The sequence below is a fragment of the Hylobates moloch genome, unplaced genomic scaffold (assembly GCF_009828535.3).
Source record: "Hylobates moloch isolate HMO894 unplaced genomic scaffold, HMol_V3 SCAFFOLD_4, whole genome shotgun sequence".
Taxonomy (NCBI): Eukaryota; Metazoa; Chordata; class Mammalia; order Primates; family Hylobatidae; genus Hylobates; species Hylobates moloch.
The window spans coordinates 161410963-161429640 of record NW_026652279.1 but is presented as its reverse complement, the minus strand read 5'-3'; the positions used below and the strand labels follow the sequence as shown (position 1 = coordinate 161429640).

General features: G+C 43.2%; 1 protein-coding gene across 2 annotated transcripts in view; it reads left to right on the top strand.

Moving 5' to 3' along the window:
* The window catches only part of GGACT (gamma-glutamylamine cyclotransferase), a 57257-nt gene that overhangs the window by 5264 nt on the left and 33315 nt on the right, over window positions 1-18678 (top strand). The window lies entirely within an intron of this gene.

Genomic DNA, 18678 nt, shown 5'->3' with positions numbered 1-18678 from the left:
ATAGTAGAGAAACTGTATGTTCATTTCTGCCTCTGTTTTTCTCTGGGGTTATCTTTTGATTTATAAGAATTACTTATACATTGAGAATACTAATCTTTTGTCATGCATACTATAACTATTTCCACCCTATTTTTTGTGCTTTGTGTAATACAATCTCTAGGCTTTGCAAAAAATTTTAATTTTATGTAGTTAAAAATATCGATCTCCCCTTTACAGTGTCTTTGTTTTGTGTTTTGCTTAGAAAGACCTGCCCATTTTAAGGTTTCTTTTTAAAATTCATGTTAACACAGATAAATGAAAATGTAATGAGAGCTGGGAACATGTGATTCTGAAAAAGACTGTTGAAGGGGGAGTATTTCCAGACAATATAATACCAAACTAATGTTGGCATTAAGATTGGCTGTATGTTGCTAAGTGTTGAAGTTGGGAGATGAGTATTTGAGAATTCCTTCTATCATTACCCTAGTTTTGTACATATTTTACTTTCCATAACAGAGTTTTTTTTTTACCAAGAAAAAAATAGCAGGGGGAAATTATATCTTTGTCTTATTCATTCATATTCAGCAGCTATTTATTAAGCTATTCTGAACACTGGAGGGTATCATGTTAATAAATGAAAAACGTGTTGGAATTTCTATTATGTGGGAGACAAATATTAGCATCATGGTTAAGGGCACCAACTTCTGTGTCAGACCGCCTGGCTTCTCATCCTGGCACTGCCACTTACTGGCTGGGTGATTTTTGGACTTTTTAACTAGAAAGATGTGTATAATAACAGCTGTCTGGAGGCTCTAGGGAGAATCTGTTTTCTTGCTTTTTGCCACTGCTAGAGGCCACCTGCATTCCTTGGCTTATTGGCCCTTTCCTCCATATTCAAAGCTAACAACATTACCCTTCTCTGACCCTGCTTTTGTCGTCACATCTGTCTGATCTGATCCAGGACAGGTTTTCCAGTTTTAAGGATTCCTCATTTGATCAGATTGGGCCCACTTGGATAATCCAGATTAGTCTCTGCACCTCAAGGTCCTCACATCTGTGAAGTCCCTTTTGGCATAGGAGGTAACATATTCATAGGTTCCAGGGATTAGGATGTAAACATCTTTGGGTGGCCATTATTCTGCCAACCACAGATTTGAGGAGACAAAAGGTGAATGTGGCTGTGTCCTTGGCAGGGAGGAGATGGGACTGGAGAGGGAGCCAGGCAGAGAGGATTCTGTAGGTCATCATAAGTTTTGAAGTTCCTCCCAACAGTAAGAGGAAGTTATGGTCAGATTTATTGCCCCAAATCTGGAATCAGCTGTTTCTCCAAGGAGCCCTGGTTAGCTGTTTTAAAGTGAAAAATGGTACTTAAAGACCATAATCTGGCCTTAATAGGGTGCTCATTGCTGTTGGATTGGCAGTTGTTTTTAAGCCATTTCAACAGACAGAGACAGGGAAAAGCATTGTTAAAGATAAAATATTTCATGAGCACATACTGGTAACATCCAAGTCTTTTCTGGACTACAGCGTTTTTGCTTAATGTCATAGAACTTATATCCATACCCCTTTCTTCCACTCCAGAAATCTCAGTTCACAACAACCCAGCATAATTTATTATTTGCTTTAGCCCTTACCTCACAAAGTCACTGCCACAGGGGTGTGGGGATTGGGAGGAAGACCATGGAGATAAAGTGTCATTTTTGCTACATCGTATCAAGTGTACATACCGTCTACATGACTTCTCTCTTTTGCTGTTGACCTTGATTACCTGACTGAAATACTGATTGGCAGGTTTCCCCACTGTAAAGTCACGCTTTCCCCCTCCCTTCATACTGTGCTCTGAACGGAAGTCACAGTGAGCAGCCTGCACTTCTGAAGGGAGGAGTTACATTTAGGCTTCATCTCCTTAAGGGGAAAGTGTCTACATATGTTATTTGGAATTCTTCCGTGCAGGATGTTTATCTGTTTTCTTGCATTTATTTACTCAGCCATTTATATCATTATGGACTCACAGATACTTATTTTATACTTTAGGTTCTACTCCAATACTCCTTATTTTGTTCTCCAATTGTTCCTGCTTTGGCCATTGGGAGCCTGTTCCATTGTCTCTTGTGTCGCTTCAACTTGTCCCATCATTGTGGGCTGGTGGGTTTGTTTATTTTTGAGCACTTCCTTGCTTTCCAATATTGCTAGATGCCCTAGATTTGCATATTTCCTGCTCCAGTCTTAGGTTCGGCCATTTCTCTAGGGAACCCTGGTCCCCTCTGTTGGAGATGGTGTTAGAAACCACAAGCTGGATGCTGGTGTGCTCATTTCGACTGCGGTGGCATTGCTTTTAGGTCCTCTCAGCTGATGGAGCAAGGAAATGTCTGTGTGTACTGACCTGTGTATATACACATATCAGTAAATACTTCTGTATGGAACCATCTGTTTCTGTGAGTCCACACTGGTGTCTCCAGCCCTAATCCTTTACCCCATGGATCACTCTCGCCTTTTCCCTGCTGTCTCTCACCTCCCACTCCAACAGTGAGAAACCTGGCTCCTGTTGCCTGTGGCTCATTTGCCTACTTGTTCAGTACATATGTGTGTGTCACAGTGTTGGAACCACTGTGCCCTATGGGAACCACTGAATCAATGAGAGCCCGGTTGCCCGGTTTTTATTAATATACACAGTTCCTTTTGCCATTAGTCCTGTAACTGTGGACTGGGCCAACAGGTGAAACAGTTTCTTTGGGCAGGCTGAAATGAGAGCCTACTACCTTGAGAACATCTTACCAGTCAGATCTACAGGGTGCACATTCCATGGCTTCCCCCTGGCAGTTCTTCTGTCACTTGTGAGCCCTGGCTGTTTTACTCTGCCTAAGCCAAGGCAGCCTTTGCTATCCTGACTTGACACGGAAGAGTTACTTAGTAACTGTGTTCATCTGCTAGGGCTTCCATAGCAAATTACCACAAACTGGGAAGCTTAAGACAACAAAAATTTATTCTCGGCTCACAGAATCCAAAACCAGAAATCAAGGTGCTGTCAGGGCTGCCCTCCCTCCAAAGGCTGTTTGGAAAGTCCTTCCCTACCTTTTTCAGCTTCTGGCGGCTCCAGGCGTTCCTCGGCAAGTGGCCGCACACCTCCCGGCTCTGCTCTGTCTTCACATGGCCCCCTCCTCAGTGTCTGTCTTCTCTTCTGTCCCTCATAAGGATATTTGCCATTGGATTCAGGGCCCATGTAGATTGCCCAGGATGATCTCATCTCAGCTTCCCTAATTAATCACATGTGCAAAGTCCCTTTGCCGTGCGAGGTGCCATAGTCAAAGGTCCCAGGGATTAGGGCATGGACATGTTTGCGGGGGACCTTTGTTCTATCAGCCTCACTTTGTGATGCAGCAGCCATCACAGGATCAGAGCAGATCCCCAGGCATTTTTGGCAGAGTAAGACCAGGTGCCAATCCCCGAGGTGTGTTTCTGCTGCTCTTATACGCCCAGGCAGACCCATCAGGTCTAGACCCAGCAGGCCCCTCTTTCCTCAGCGCTGAAGGGAGGGGGCTTTGGGCTGACAGGAGACATAGGTTCCACGCTTGAATTCCATCAGCAGAACGGTGCTCAGAACCTTCTTTGATTCACTCTGTAGGGGCGGAAAGGGGGTGATCCCTCTCCACCCCGTCATAAGGGTCATGGCTGACACCCCTGTAACAAAGATTAACAATAGAAAAGCAAAACATGTGTTCGATCATAGTTTTACATGACACAGGACTTTTCAGAATGAAGACCCAGAGACCCAGGGTGAACTCTCCAGATTTTGCTTAGATTTGAAGAAGCACAGACCACCATATGGAAATCCAACTGGAAAAAGGGGTGTGAGCTGATGGAAATAGACCGAGTGGGGAAGCCCAGCAAGGCTTGTCTCCTCGGGTTCTTCTTGGCCTCTGTGTTGTAGCATTTCTTCCTTCCAGGAATGGGGCAGGACCCTCTGGAATGAGAGTCTCATTGTCCAAGGTCTTTATGGCCAGCTGTTACACAGAAAGGCATGGGGAAGGCTAGAGTAGTATTTTTAGGTTTCGTGGCTGGCTTTGGGGAAAGGGGTTCTGGTTCCTGTCACCCGCATTGCGGAAGAGAAATTCTGGATCCTATGGTTTGCCTTGGGGGAGGATAAGAGGGGCAAGACACATGCAGGAGAAAGTTGGAGAGACTGAGCTGCTGAGCCCCACAACTCCTGGGCCCTCCTGTCCCCACAGCTGCGGGCACTCCTGCCTGCGCACCCTGCAGGTGGTTTTGCTGCAGTTGCTCTTTTATTTGAATTTCATGTTATTTTGTCTTGCGTAATTAGTTGTTTTTGCATACTAGCCTAAACACTGCTGGGCTGTGAGCTCTGATTGGGTGAGAACCATGCCTTCCTCATTAGGAGTCCGCCATCATGCCTTCCACATAGTGGGCACCCAGTAAGAAATAACTCGCTTCCAGTTAGTCGAGAGTGTTTTTACAGAACTGATATTCTGAGTCAGGCCAGAGTAAATTAGAGTTAGGAAGAGTGTATGTGGGAATACTCCCCATATTATGCTGTGTTCCTGTCCATTTTTCAAATGACCACATTTACTTTTCAAGCTTTTGAGTGTTAATTACCTCTTCCTGCTGTTGTCATTGTACTTGGAAGTATGAAGCCGATAAGTTAATGAAAATTAATATTTTTACATCTCATGATGGTTTTATTGACTTACCAGCATTAAATGAGGTTTGAAAAGTGTTCTTTGAGCCATTATTGAAAATAATCATAACTGCCTGCTTTGAATTACTCTTCCTCCCTTGAATTGATTTTCTGAAAAGTTAGATGCAGATTATAAAAGGCTAATAAAAACTCATAAGAGGAGATTCGTATATCTCATAAATGAACAAAGAATGGTTTGGCGGCATTGCAGGGAACATTTACAAAGTCTAAGTCATGGTGAATGTGGTAATTTTAGGAAGAATGTGAACAGCAAGATCTTTTACAACAGAAGTCAAGTCGACTCACAGGTAAGCCCACAGTACCAGAGTTCCGGGACTTAACATCAGCCGGGATATAAATGAATGTACTGACTATGGGAGCTTGCCAGAAGCTCGGTTACCCGCCTTTCACTGGGTTTCTTGAGCCTCTGTGTCACTTTCCATCTGGGCTAACTGGCAGATATCTTACGCAAACCTGACGCATTCTGGACTCTCAGGTTTCGGTGTAGTGGTGGCATAAGTGGATGTTTTCATTATGTAGAATAAAAACAATATTGGCAGAATATCTATAACAAAGACATCTTGAACAAACTTGTGTCCAGGGAGGCGCTCTCTCCATTGGCAGTGTTTGGGATTAGAGGTGTAGAGGTGAAGGTAGCTGCTCTGTGGGAAGGTAGCAGCTACTGTGGGAGGAAAAGAGGAGCGCACTTGGTGTTCGGACATTTCCCTGTGGACGCGCAGATGCCAGTATCTCCTTATCAAACGAATGGTTTTCAGAGTCAACTTTGTGATCAGGGCTCTCTTAGAAAACATCCATTTCCCTTTCCTATCTTTCCCTTCTGATATTTTAGTTGTGCCTGAGTAAATAACGAACCCTTGGTGAAGAAAGGCAAGTGAAAATATCATTCCCACCCTTTATTCATAACAATTAGGTACAAATTGGCCTTGAACTTGGTTCATGCAGCGAGACACATCCCAGTTGATGAACACTTCTTCCCTCCCTGCCGCCCTCCCTCCTTTCCTTCTCCCCTTCATCCCTCCCTCCTTTCCTTCTCCCCTTCATCCCTCCCTCCTTTCCTTCTCCCCTTCATCCCTCCCTCCTTTCCTTCTCCCCTTCATCCCTCCCTCCTTTCCTTCTCCCCTTCATCCTCCCTACTTTCCTTTTCCCCTTCCTCTTTTTTTTTTCCCCTTTTCAGCATTTTACTCTGAACATTTCCAGACATACTCAAAAGTAGAGTATAGTAACCGTCATGTGCCACCCACCTGGGATCAGAGATCACTGCACCATACTGGCTTTGCCATGCTTGTTCTACATGCCCTCCTCACTTTGTGTTTTGGAGTTTTATTTGCTTGTTTCTAGAGTTTTGAAGCAAATGCCAGAAATCATGTCATTTCACCCCCAAATATTTTATTATGAATTTTGAGGGGTTTTTACATATTTCATTGTTGGATAGAATTATATTTATGTAAAAAACCCTCAAAATATAAATTTCATTGTTGGATAGAATTATATTTATGTAAAAATCCCTCAAAATATCAATATACATAATATAATTCTATCCAACAATGAAAAATATACATAAATATAATTCTATCCAACAATGAAAAAATATTCCTTAATATCTTTTAATATTGTATCCCAATTTCCTTTTTTTCTTTTTATTTATTTATTTATTTATTTATTTATTTTGTGATGGAGTCTCGCTCTTGTTGCCCAGGCTGGGGTGCAATGGCTTGATCCCGGCTCACTGCAACCTCCGCTTCTTGGGTTCAAGTGATTGTCCTGCCTTAGCCTCTCGAGTAGCTGGGATTACAGGCACCCACCACCCACCACCACGCCTGGCTAATTTTTGTATTTTTAGTAGAGACGGGGTTTCACCATGTTGGCCAGGCTGGTCTTCATCTCCTGAACTCAAGTGACCTGCCTGCCTCAGCCTCCCAAAGTGCTGGGATTACAGGTGTGAGCCACTGCCCAGCCTATTTTTCTAAAACAAGGTCTGTACAGTTGGTTTATTCCAGTCAGAATTTTTAAATCCCATCTATTGTATTTGGTTTATGTATCTGTCTCTTTTAAAAATAATTTTGTATGCCAGGCATTAATTTGATTCAGAGTGTTCTTATTCTTTTACCTTTCATTTTTAAGTGTTTTAGAGTAGTTGCATGTTCTCATGCTATCATTCATTATTAAGTTTACAGTAAAACCAACTTGTTTGTACAACGTGAATAGCTTTAAAATGTGTGGATTCTTGTACTGGCCATCACCAACAATATACAGAGCAGTCCCATCACCAAAAATCCAGGAAACAAAACAAACCCTCCCTCATTCTGCCCCTTTGTAGTCCAACCCACCCCCTCCTCAAACCCTGACAGCTTTGATTTGTTCATCTTCGTATGTTTTGCCTTTTCCAGAATGTCATATAAATGAAATGACATAATATGCAACCTTTGAGCCTGACTTTTCACTTCGACAACGCCTTTGAGATTCGTCTGTGTGTATGTCCTTTCTTATCTCCGTCGTCTGGACATACTGCAGTGTGTGTATCCGTTCACAGTGGAGGGCCATTTGGATTATTTACAGTTTTTGGTGATTTTGAATACAGCTGCTTTAAGCACTTGTATACAGGTTTTATCTGAAGAGAAGTTTTCATCTTTCTAGGGTAGATTCCTAGGAGTGCAATTGCTGGGTCATTTTGTAAGAAAGTTCTAGGTTTAATTTTATAAGAAACTTTCCACCGTGCCTGTGTTGCTTTGCATTCCCACCCGCAATGGTGAGAGTTCCAGTTCTTTCACATCCTTCTCAGCATCTCATGTTATCAATTTGGTGTTTCTTTATTTGAGACATCCTAATAGATTGTTATTTTTATTTTTATTAGTTTTTTGAGATTATAAAAATTTGTTTTTAATAATTCTTTTATAAGTTATTGGATTAAATTTATATACCTGTTTTCAAAATAAATATTGGTTTTCTGATTTTTTACATTGAAATATGGTAAGTATACTGAAAAAGCCAGGATATTATATAGATAAGAGTCATTCTTAAATCTCACTAATTGAGAGATTATATTTGGCGAAGTATTACAAAATAATATCTGAATTCACAATGCATTTTGCAATGCAAGATCCATTCATTATATGCATTTCATTCCTGAGCATCTCATTCCTGTTTGACCATTAGTAGTGGTAACTAGTAGAGCCATGTTTGCTTTTGCCATCAGTTTTATGCTAGATTGGATTGGTCGATGAATAGTTGATTACATGAGAACAAATTGGGTGTCAGCAGAGAGTAATTTGTTTGAATGCCCTTTAACTGTCGTGAACCGCATTGTAGTGTTTGTTTTTTAGACAGGGTCTCACTGTATTGCCCAGGCTGGAGTGCAATGGCACAATCACAGCTCACTGCAGCCTCGACCTCCTGGGCTCAAGTGATCCTCTTACGTCAGCCTCCCAAGTAGCTGGGACCACAGGTGTGCACCACCTACATCCCGCTAACTTAAATTTTTTGTAGAAATGGGGTTGGGCGCGGTGGCTCACACCCGTAATCCCAGCACTTTGGGAGGCCGAGGCAGGCAGATCACGAGGTCAGGAGATTGAGACCATCCTGGTTAACACGGTGAAACCCCGTCTCTACTAAAAATACAAAAAATTAGCTGGGCGCGGTGGCGGGCACCTGTAGTCCCAGCTACTTGGGGGGCTGAGGCAGGAGAATGACATGAACCCAGGAGGCGGAGCTTGCAGTGAGCCGAGATTGTGCCACTGCACTCCAGTCTGGGCGAAAGAGCGAGACTCCGTCTCAAAAAAAAAAAAAAAAAATTTTGTAGAGATGGAGCCTTGCTATGTTGCCTGGGCTGATCCCATCATAGTTTTTTTAATGGACTGCTCCAGTGTGTCTGAAGCAGTAGTCAAAGCTTGCATTTGAATACCTTTTTCCTTATTAAAACATGGTGAGCTCAAAGAAGAAAACGATTCGAAATTTGTGAAACAAAAATCATGCATCTATCTCTTTGTCTGATTTAGGAACAGTAGTCACTGGTCACTATTGGTTGAAAGTCTGGAGTTGACTCCTAGATTAGTTACTAAAATGCCACTGTTAATGTTTGTCATCTCTCACTCCTCCCCTGCAATGAAACTGGGAAAGTCTCTGGGTACGCAGGTCATTGCTAATGGAGGTCCTTTTGTAAATTCAAACCTCATCCGTTAACTGCTGTGGTTTAGGCTCTCAGCTAGTGGTAGTATTTAAAAGACACAGAATGGAGATTCCTGTCATCTACTTGGAAGAACGGTAGCATATAGGTTTTATTTTGTGACTTGAATCTCCCTGTTTTTCCTTCTGAAAAGTTGCTGGAGGGTTAGACCTATTGGCAGACCTTCCTTTCTAACATAGGGACATCACAAAGGAAAAACTGAGCTGACAAAGGAAGACTGAGGAGAGACATCAGATGGGCTCTCGAGGTTGCTGTGGCTGAAGCCTCAGAGGCCAAGTGTAGGGAAGATTTGGTTTCAAGTGTTAAAGAGATGGGATAGATTTCTTTCTCTTTTTTTTTTTTAACAAGTAAGTGTGATTTATATATTATATGATATTCTGGAGGAAGCAGTTCTGTTAATTTCTTTTTATTATTTCAGCTTTTATTTTAGATACAGGAGGTACCTGTGCAGGTTTTTTACAGAGCATATTGTACCCAGGTAGTGAGCATAGTACTCAGTGGGTCATTTTCAACCCCTGCCTCCCTTCCTTCTCTGCTCTAGTATCTTCACTGGCTCTTGCTCCCAGGTTTATGTCCATGTGTGCTCAGTGTTTAGCTCCCACTTATAAGTGAGAACGTGGTATTTGGTTTTCTTTCTTTTTTGAAATGGGGTCTCACTCTGTCGCCCATGATGGAGTGCAGTGACGCGATCTCAGCTCACTGCAACCTCTGCCTCCCAGGTTCAATCGATTCTTCTGCCTCAGCCTCTTGAGTAGCTAGAACTACAGGTGCGCACCACCACGCCCAGCTAATTTTTGTATTTTTAGTAGAGACGGGGTTTCGCCTTGTTGGACAGGTTGGTCTCAAACTCTTGACCTCAAGTGATTCCACCCACCTCAGCCTCCCAAAAAGTGCTGGGATTACAGGCATGAGTCACCACGCCCAGCCAGGTTTTCTGTTCCTGTGTTAATTTAGTTAAGCTTATGGCCTCCAGCTGCATCCATGTTGTTGCAAAGGACATGATTTCTTTCTTTTTTATGGCTGTGTAGTAGTCCATGGTGTATATGTGCCACATTTTCTTTGTCCAATCCACTGTTGATGGGCACCTATGTTGGTTCCATGTCTTTGCTGTTGTGAATAGTACAGCAGTGAACATAAGAGTGCATGTGTCTTTTTGGTAAAATGATCTATTTTCCTTTGGATATGTACCCAGTAATGGGATTGCTAGGGAGATCTGTTTTAGGTTCTCTGAAAACTCCAAACTGCTTTCCACAGTAGCTGAACTAATTGACATTTCCACAAACAGTATATAATCATTCCCTTTTCTCCACAGCCTCACCAGCATGTTTGTTTTTTGTTTTTTATTTTTTGTGTTTTTTTTTTTTTTGACTTTTTGATAATGCCATCTTGACAAGTATGAAGATGGTATCTCATTGTGGTTTTGATTTTCATTTCTCTGATTAGTGAAGATGAGCTTTTTGGGTATGTTTGTTGGCCACTTGTGTGTCTTTTCAGAAGTGTCTGTTCATGTCCTTTGCCCATTTTTAATGGGTTTGATTTTTGCTTGTTGATCCTGTGGTTGAGTCGTTTTTGGTTTAAAACTAACATATTAGGCCAAGGATTACCTGTAATCCTAGCATTTTAGGAGGCTGAGGCACCGTGTGGATTGCTTGAGCCCAGGTGTTTGAGACCAGCCTGGGAAACATAGTGAGACCCCATCTCTCAAAACAAACAAATAAAAAACCTAACATATTAATTGACCATTATATCTGTTGGGATTGGAATAAATCAGAAATAGTAAAGGATTAGTAAGGATGTTACGTCCATTGGACTCAAGTCTTTGTCTTGTTTAAAAACTTATGTATGGGTCTGTTTTAAACTTCTGGCTTATTGAGATTGTTTCAGTGAAGTCACATATATGCACATATATTTCATGGGATGGGGGAAGGGGTAATGGAAGAGTATTGGACCTTTAGTCCAGGGTGTTTAGAATACCAGACTAATACAGCTGCTGCCCCCTGGTGGCAGCGTAGTAAACAGTGAGGTTCAAAGGTAAGGACTTGTGGAGAGCTAAGTCCAGTGGACTGTGGATGTCAAGAGGATTGTAGAGGAAACTGGGAGATGCCGCTTCTCTCCCACTCTTCTTGTGATTGCTACCTATATGGTCTTAGAAAAATAATTTAGTTTGATTGAAGTGTAGATTTCATATTCAACTTTAAAATGTACTTTCTAAACTTTTTCCAGCATTAATACCCTATGCTTCCCCAAGGGTATTAATAAAAGATGCCATCATGTAGCAAAAGATGTCAAGTTCTGTTTTTTCCTTTAGCAGCTGTATCCTAAGAAACCCCAGATATTTATTCAGGAAAGCAAGTTCTAGCGTACACCCCAAAGCTGGATACAGATTTAGCTCTGGGCAGCAAAATGCATAAATGTACCTGCAGCACAGTTCATCATTAATCAGTATGAGGACTCTGCATTCTTATGAAAAGGCTACATCATCTGAAAAATGTTTTTTATCCTGGTTTGGTGGTGCATGCCTGTACTCCCAGCTACTCAGGAGGCTGAGGCAGGAGGATCCCTTGAGGCAAGGAGTTTGAGGCCGCAGTGCACTATGATCACACCTGTGAATAGCCACTGCACCCCAGCCTGGGCAACATAGTAAGACTCTGTCTACAAAAATAAATAAATGTTTTAAACATTAACACATAAATTTTACCATCTTAACCATTTTGAAGTGTACAGTTCAGTAGTATTAAGTTTATTCACATTGTTGTGCAACCAACCTTGAGAACATTTTCATCTTTTAAAACTAAAATTCTATATCCATTAAACAACTCCCCATTTTCCCTGTCCCCCAGCTCCTGGTAATCACCATTCTGTTTCCTGTCTGTATGAATTCGACTACTCTAGTTATGTCATAAAAGTGGAATCTTACAGTATTTGTGTTTTTGTGGACTGGCTTATTTTCCTTCGCGTAATGTTCTCAAGGCTTATCCTTCTTGTAGGATGGGTCAGAATTTCCTTCCTTTTAGTCTTTTCAAGGCTCCGTAATATTCCATTGTGTGTATACGCCACATTTTGTTTATCCTTTCCTCTGTCAGTGGACACTTGGGTTGCGTCCACCCCTTGACTGATGCTAGGAACGTGCATGAGCTATGTCATTTTTGGTATACTGTGCAGACTAATGCAGAGAAGGGCTTATACAGGTTTTTCCTGCACATAAAAGGTTAAATTTCATAATAAAGAACACCAGTCAACCATGCCAGATAGCTAGTGTATGGCTTTTTGTATGTTTGAGTAAGTTAAAAAAGGATAAGACTTATTGGATACAAGATATATGCCAGGCATTATTATATCTGTGATATATTCTATTTAGTCCTTATAGTTCTGTGATTTATCTTTCTCTCAGAGGGACTAAGAGTTACTGAAATCATGTGTGGGCCAGAATGTGTATATACATACATTATCTCCATACATCAATGTTTGAGGTGGGCATTATTATCCCCATTTGGTGGGAATTGGAACTGAGGTTCAGAGAGATGAAACACCCTGAACAAGGTCACACAGCTAAAAGATGGCAGGGTTTTACATGACTTTGAAATGAAGTACATCTAGTTCTAAAGTGTGTCCTCTGGGCTGGGTGTGGTGGCTCATGCCTGTAATCCTAGCACTTTGGGAGGCTGAAGTGGCAGGATTGCTTGAGGCTAGAAGCTTGAAACCAGCCTGGCTAAATGAGACCCCTTCTCTACAAAAATTAAAATTAAGATTAAAGTATGTTGTCTGTCCACACCACACTTTCTTCTGCTGCACAGCATATACGTCCGTGTTCTGAAGGATATTAGAGTTATATCAAAGAATGGCACTTCTATATGATCACTAGAAAAACTGTAATATCTTTGCATTAAATACAGTCTTCTCAATTTTCCTTGCAAAGACACAGCATCAATTTGGATGGGTTCATCTGAAATATATTGCCAAGGCTTGCCTGCTGGGGGATTTTGCAAAATAAATCTCCCTACTTACAAAAGGGTGCTTCTCACGTGCCAGTTTCCATGTATCTGAGGTTATCCTCCTCAACACTGTTATCTTCCCTTTTTTCCCTTCTTTCCTTTGGATTGGCAGAGAGCTAGGACTGTTGTCACTGCTCTCTGCTTCCCCGTCTCTTTAATGCCATGATGTTTTGGGCTGGAGCTTTCATCCGTTCTGGCACCGTGTTTTCACACAGCTCAAGGGCTATAAACTGTCCTCATCAGGGGTCGTTTTCTTGGAGACTCAGCAGTCTCTCAGAGGCCAATTGCAACATTTTCTCACATACGGAATTATTAGATGAACAAATAAGTAGTGATACATCATCATCTGAGCAGGCATTTAAGCCTAAGATTCCACATTTTGGGATATCCTTATAGCAGCACCCCAGTCTCTGCAGTATAAATTTACTGTATTAGTCTATTCTCATACTGCTAATAAAGACATACCTGAGACTGGGTAATTTATAAAGGAAAGAGGTTTAATTGACTCATGTTCAGCATGGATGATGAGGCCTCAGGAAGCTTATAATCATGGCAGAAGGGGACATTCCTTGGGATTTTATAAACCTAGAGGATGGGTAAGGACCCAGACTGCTTCCAGAGATTTATTTGAGGTCTGATATAATTTGGCTGTGTCCCCACCCAAATCTCATCTTGAATTGTAGTTCCCATAATCCCCACATGTCGTAGGAGGGCAGGTGGAGATAACTGAATCATGGCAGTGATTCCCCCCATCCTATTCTTGTGATAGTGAGTTAGTTCTCATGAGATCTGATGGTTTTATAAGGGGCTTCCCCCTTCATGGGGCACTCATTTTCCTTGATGCCACCATGTGAAGGACATGTTTGCTTCCCCTTCCACCATGATTATAAGTTTCCTGAGGCCTCCTCAGCCATGCTGAACATCAGTCGATTAAACCTCTTTTATAAATTACCCAGTCTCAGGTATGTCTTTATTAGCAGTATGAGAATGGACTAATACAGTAAATTTGTACCACAGAGAGTGGGGTGCTGCTATAAGGATACCCAAAAATGTGGAAACCACTTTGGAACTGGGTAGCAGGCAGAGGTTGAGCAATTTGGAGGGCTCAGAAGAAGACAGGAAAATGTGGGAAAGTTTGGAACTTCCTAGAGACTTGGAGGGCTCAGAAGACAGGAAGGTGTGGGAAAGTGTGGAACCTCCTAGAGACTTGTTGAATGACTTTGTCCAAAATGCTGACAGCAACATGGACAATAAAGTCCAGGCTGAGGTGGTCTCAGATGGAAATGAGGAACTTGTTGGGAACTGGAGCAAAAGTGACTCTTGTTATGCTTTAGCAGAGACTGGCGGCATTTTGCCCTTGCCCTAGAGATCTGTGGAACTTTGAACTTAAGAGAGATGATTTAGGGTATCTGGTGGTAGAAGTTTCTAAGCCGCAAAGCATTCAAGAGGAAGCAGACCATAAAAGTTTGGAAAATGTGCAGCCTGACAATGTCATAGAAAAGAAAAACCTATTTTCTGGGGAGAAATGCAAGCCCACTGCAGAAATTTGCATAAGTAACAAGAAACCAAATGTTAATCACCAAGACAGTGGGGAAAATGTCTCCAGGGCATATCAGAGACATTCTTAGCAGCCCCTGCCATCACAGGCCTGGAGGCCTAGGAGGGAAAAATGCTTTTGTGGGCTGGGCCCAGGGCCCACCTGCACTATGCAGCCTCGGGACATGGTGCCCTCCTACCTCCCAGTTGCTTCAGCTCCAGCTGTGGCTAAAAGGGGCCAACATAAAGGTCAGGCCATTGCTTCAGAGAGTACAAGCCCCAAGCCTTGGCAGCTTACACGTGGTGTTGGGCCTGTGGGTACATAGCGGTCAACAATTGAGGTTTGGGAACCTCTGCCTAGATTTCAGAGGAAGTATGGAGGCACCTGGATGTCCAGGCAGAACTTTGCTGCAGGGGCAGAGCCCTCATAGAGAACCTCTGCTAGGGCAGTGCAGAAGGGAAACCTGGGGTTGGAGTCCCCACACGGAGTCCCCACTGGGGCAGAGCCACAGGGGCAGAGCTGCCCAAGGCCATGAGAGCCCACCTCTTGTATCAGCATGCGCTGGATGTGAAACATGGAGTCAAAGGAGATCATTTTGGAACTTTAAGATTTAATGACTGCCGTATTGGATTTCAGACTTGCATGGGGCCTGTAGCCCCTTTGTTTTGGCCAATTTCTCCCATTTGGAATGGGTTTATTTATCCAATGGCTGTACCTTCATTGTATGTAAGAAGTAACTAACTTGATTGTGATTTTGTGGGCTCATGGGCAGAGGGGACTTGCTTTGTGTCAGATGAGACTTCGGACTTCACTTTTGAGTTAAAGCTGGAATGAGTTAAGACTGAGGGACTGTTGGGAGGGCATGATTGTGTTTTGAGTTGTGAAGACATAAGATTTGGGAGGGGCCAGGGGTGGGATGTTATGGTTTGGCTCATCTTGAATTGTAGTTCCAAATCTCATCTTGGATTGTAGTTCCCATAATCCTGACGTGTCATGGGAGGCACCTGGTGGAGATAATTGAATCATGGGGAATGGTTTCTTCCATCCTGTTCTCATGATAGTGAGTTAGTTCTCACGAAATCTGATGGTTTTATAAGGGGCTCGCTCCTTCATTGGGCACTCATTTTTCTTGATGCCACTGCCTTGTGAAGAAGGATATGTTTGCTTCCCCTTTTGCCATGATTGTAATTTTCCTGAGGCCTCCTCAGCTATGCTGAACATGAGTCAATTAAACCTCTTTCTTTTATAAATTACCCAGTCTTGGGTGTCTTTATTAGCAGCATGAGAACAGACTAATACAAGGTCTTCAGTAACCCCTGACAGCAGGATGTTGGCCAATAAATACATAAAGTAGGATTGGTAGAAATTGCTGATTGCAACCAAATATCCGTTCTCCTCTTTCTTAATTACTGGTCCTGTTTTATTTACTGACCCATATGCCTAGTTATGGTGAATGAGAGGTAAGCAGAAATGTGTGGGGCTTCCAGGGAAGTTTTGAAAAGGAACCCGATTCAATTGGAAGTAGGGCCCTGGTTCTTCACCTGCCTCGCCTCATGCCACCTCCTTTGAATGCGACATTATGGCTAGAGCTCCACCAGCCCTTTTCTCTTGTGAGGGGAGATGGTGGTACCTGAGATTAGAAGTTAGTTAACACATGGAAGGATTAGTCAGATACGTAACTGCATTCAGGCTCGTGGGAGCCAGGTTTCCCAGTGTCAAAGAAGAGAGTTATTAATACAGAAATGCAGAAAACTGGAATGAATCCTGTGATATGCTTTGGGTTGAGTGTGTTTGTGTGAATTCATGGTTTTCAATAAGTGTAGACAAATATAGAAGTGAACATAGATGTAAAGGTGTAAAGAAGTGAATGTAAGTGTGCATGTGTGTATGTTTATATGTGGCTACAGGCATATATTCTGCTGGCGTGGGGGTTGCGGACAGATGCAGCCCAATGACAGCACACCCTTCACCCAGATCTTGGCATCTAAATGCCATTTTCTACAAGAGAACAAGAGCTCCTTGGAGAGAGGGCTGATGCCAGGGCTGGGACAGGGAAAGTCTAAGATGAGCCTGGAACATCTTGAACCAGAAAGCAACAGAATAATGAGGAAGATGGGCCAAGGGGACAGAGAGCTTGCTGGAATTCACCCCATCTGTCCAAAATGGGACAATGTAAGCATCAAAAGAAAGAATGATAGCATTGGATATAATAGGAAGCCATAAGTCCATGTAGATACAAATAAATAAGTGAACAAGTGGCAGGTTTGATGGTGAATGAGATGTTGCATGGTTTCAAAATCCTTCTTCATAAAATACTTAACTATGAAGGGCAAAAGAGTAACTTCTCTGTGGAGAAGCCTGGCAGTCACCACCTTAAGTGATCAGAGTGAATGTCACAATAATGAAGCAAGTTTAAATCATGTGGTGTCTGATAGGCAGTGAGAAGAACATAGCATCACTTCTGAAAGATTCCTGCTCAAGATATACCATCCAAATCTAATCAGGAGACAGCATCAGACAAAACCAAATTCAGGGACATTCAACCAAATCAATGGCCTGCAATCTTTAAAAGATCGTGAATGCCAAAGATGGGCAGGAATTGTTCCAGATGGAAGGAGGCTAAAGGACATAGCTACATGCAATTGGGATTGTGCACTGGGCCCTTTTGCTGTAAAGCACGTTATCAGGACAGTTGAAAAAGTTCAAACGGTCTGCAAGAAGGTGGTAAACTTAGTCACGAATGCTGACGCCCTGACGTCACAGGTTGTAGTGAGATCAGATGTCCTTGTGGGAAACAGACATGACTGTGTTCAGGGATGAAGGGCATCAGGTTGGCAACTAACCAGTGGTTTACTCCCTGAGCAGACACTTCTTAAATACCTACTACACCCAGGTACCAGGGCTGAGAGCCGAGGAGCATAAGTTGCTGGTGCCCGGGCCCCCAGCGATCTGGCAAAGGAGACCTCAGCAGCCGCAAGGCCAGGGGCAAAGGGCTGCAGTGTCCCAGGGTCAGCTCTGCCTCTAGGGCTCAGGATCATAGGCATGGTACCAGAATGATGGTGTTTGAAGTAACCTGGAAGCACAAGGAGGATTTTGCCAGGCAGAGTGCTGAGGAGTGAAGAGTGAAGGGCCTGAAAGGCAGTAGCAACCTAGAAAGCAAAGAAAGTACCACAGGCAGTGTGAGGCATGGCTGAGTGGCATCTGGCCTTTGTGAGCACGTGAAGACATTTGGATTGGCCCTCTGGACTTATCCACTGCTGAGGAACAAATCACCCCCAAAATTAGTGACTGAAAACAACAAAAATTATCCCACAGTTTCTGTGGCTCAGGATCTAAGAGTGGCTTAGCTGTGTGATTCTGACTTGGCTGCACGCAGGCTGCACTCAGGTGCTGGCTGCACTGTGGCCTTCTCCAGGCTTGACTTGGGGAGACCTGGAGCTCGCTTACCTGACAGCTGGCATGCCTTGGTCCTTTCTGGCTGTTGGTGGAGACCTCACTTCTTCTCTACGTGGCATCTCCATGGAAATGCTCATAGCATGGCAGCTGGCTTCCTTCACAGTAGGGGATCTGAGAGCAGAGGAGAGCCCCCAGGACAGAAGCCGCAGTCTTTTTATAACTGAATCCCAGCACTTCCTCTGGATTGTGTTTGTTGGCAGTCAGTCACTAAACCCATGCTCGGTGGGGCAGGAATCACACAGGGACAGGGATGTCAGGCACGTGCTTGGTGGGTGCCATGTGAGAGTCTGCTTGCCACACGGAAGTCCCCACAGCTGGACAGGCAGGGGCACAGCCGGGCATGCATCTTGGAGATATCACTCTAGCTTTGAGGGGGAGCAGCAGTGAAACTATTTGGGAGAGGATCACAGAGGATAGAATTGAGTGGGGAAGAAGAAAGGGGCGTCATCATCAATGTAAAACACTGCTCAAGCAGTTGGGGAGGGAAGGGGGGTTAACCTGAGCAGTTAGAAACCAGCTTCTGCAGAGAGGCTTTTGCAGGATCCCTTTGCTGTGAAAGCTACAAGGCAGTGACCTCATTTCGGACACCTGGTGTCACCAGCACCACGTTTTAAAAGTTGTGAAATATCAAGGCTGTTATTTTTTCAGTTATGTCTCGTAAGCACTACTTTGCCTTGACTGTCAGGAGTCAGATGTGCAAATGAAAGCTGTTAACATTGTCAGGTAGGTTGACTGGACCAGGCTTTAAAATACCAACTAATCCCTTTTGACACTCTGATCTTTCAGCCTGATGGTTAAAGGATTGTGTCTTTCCTTTTGA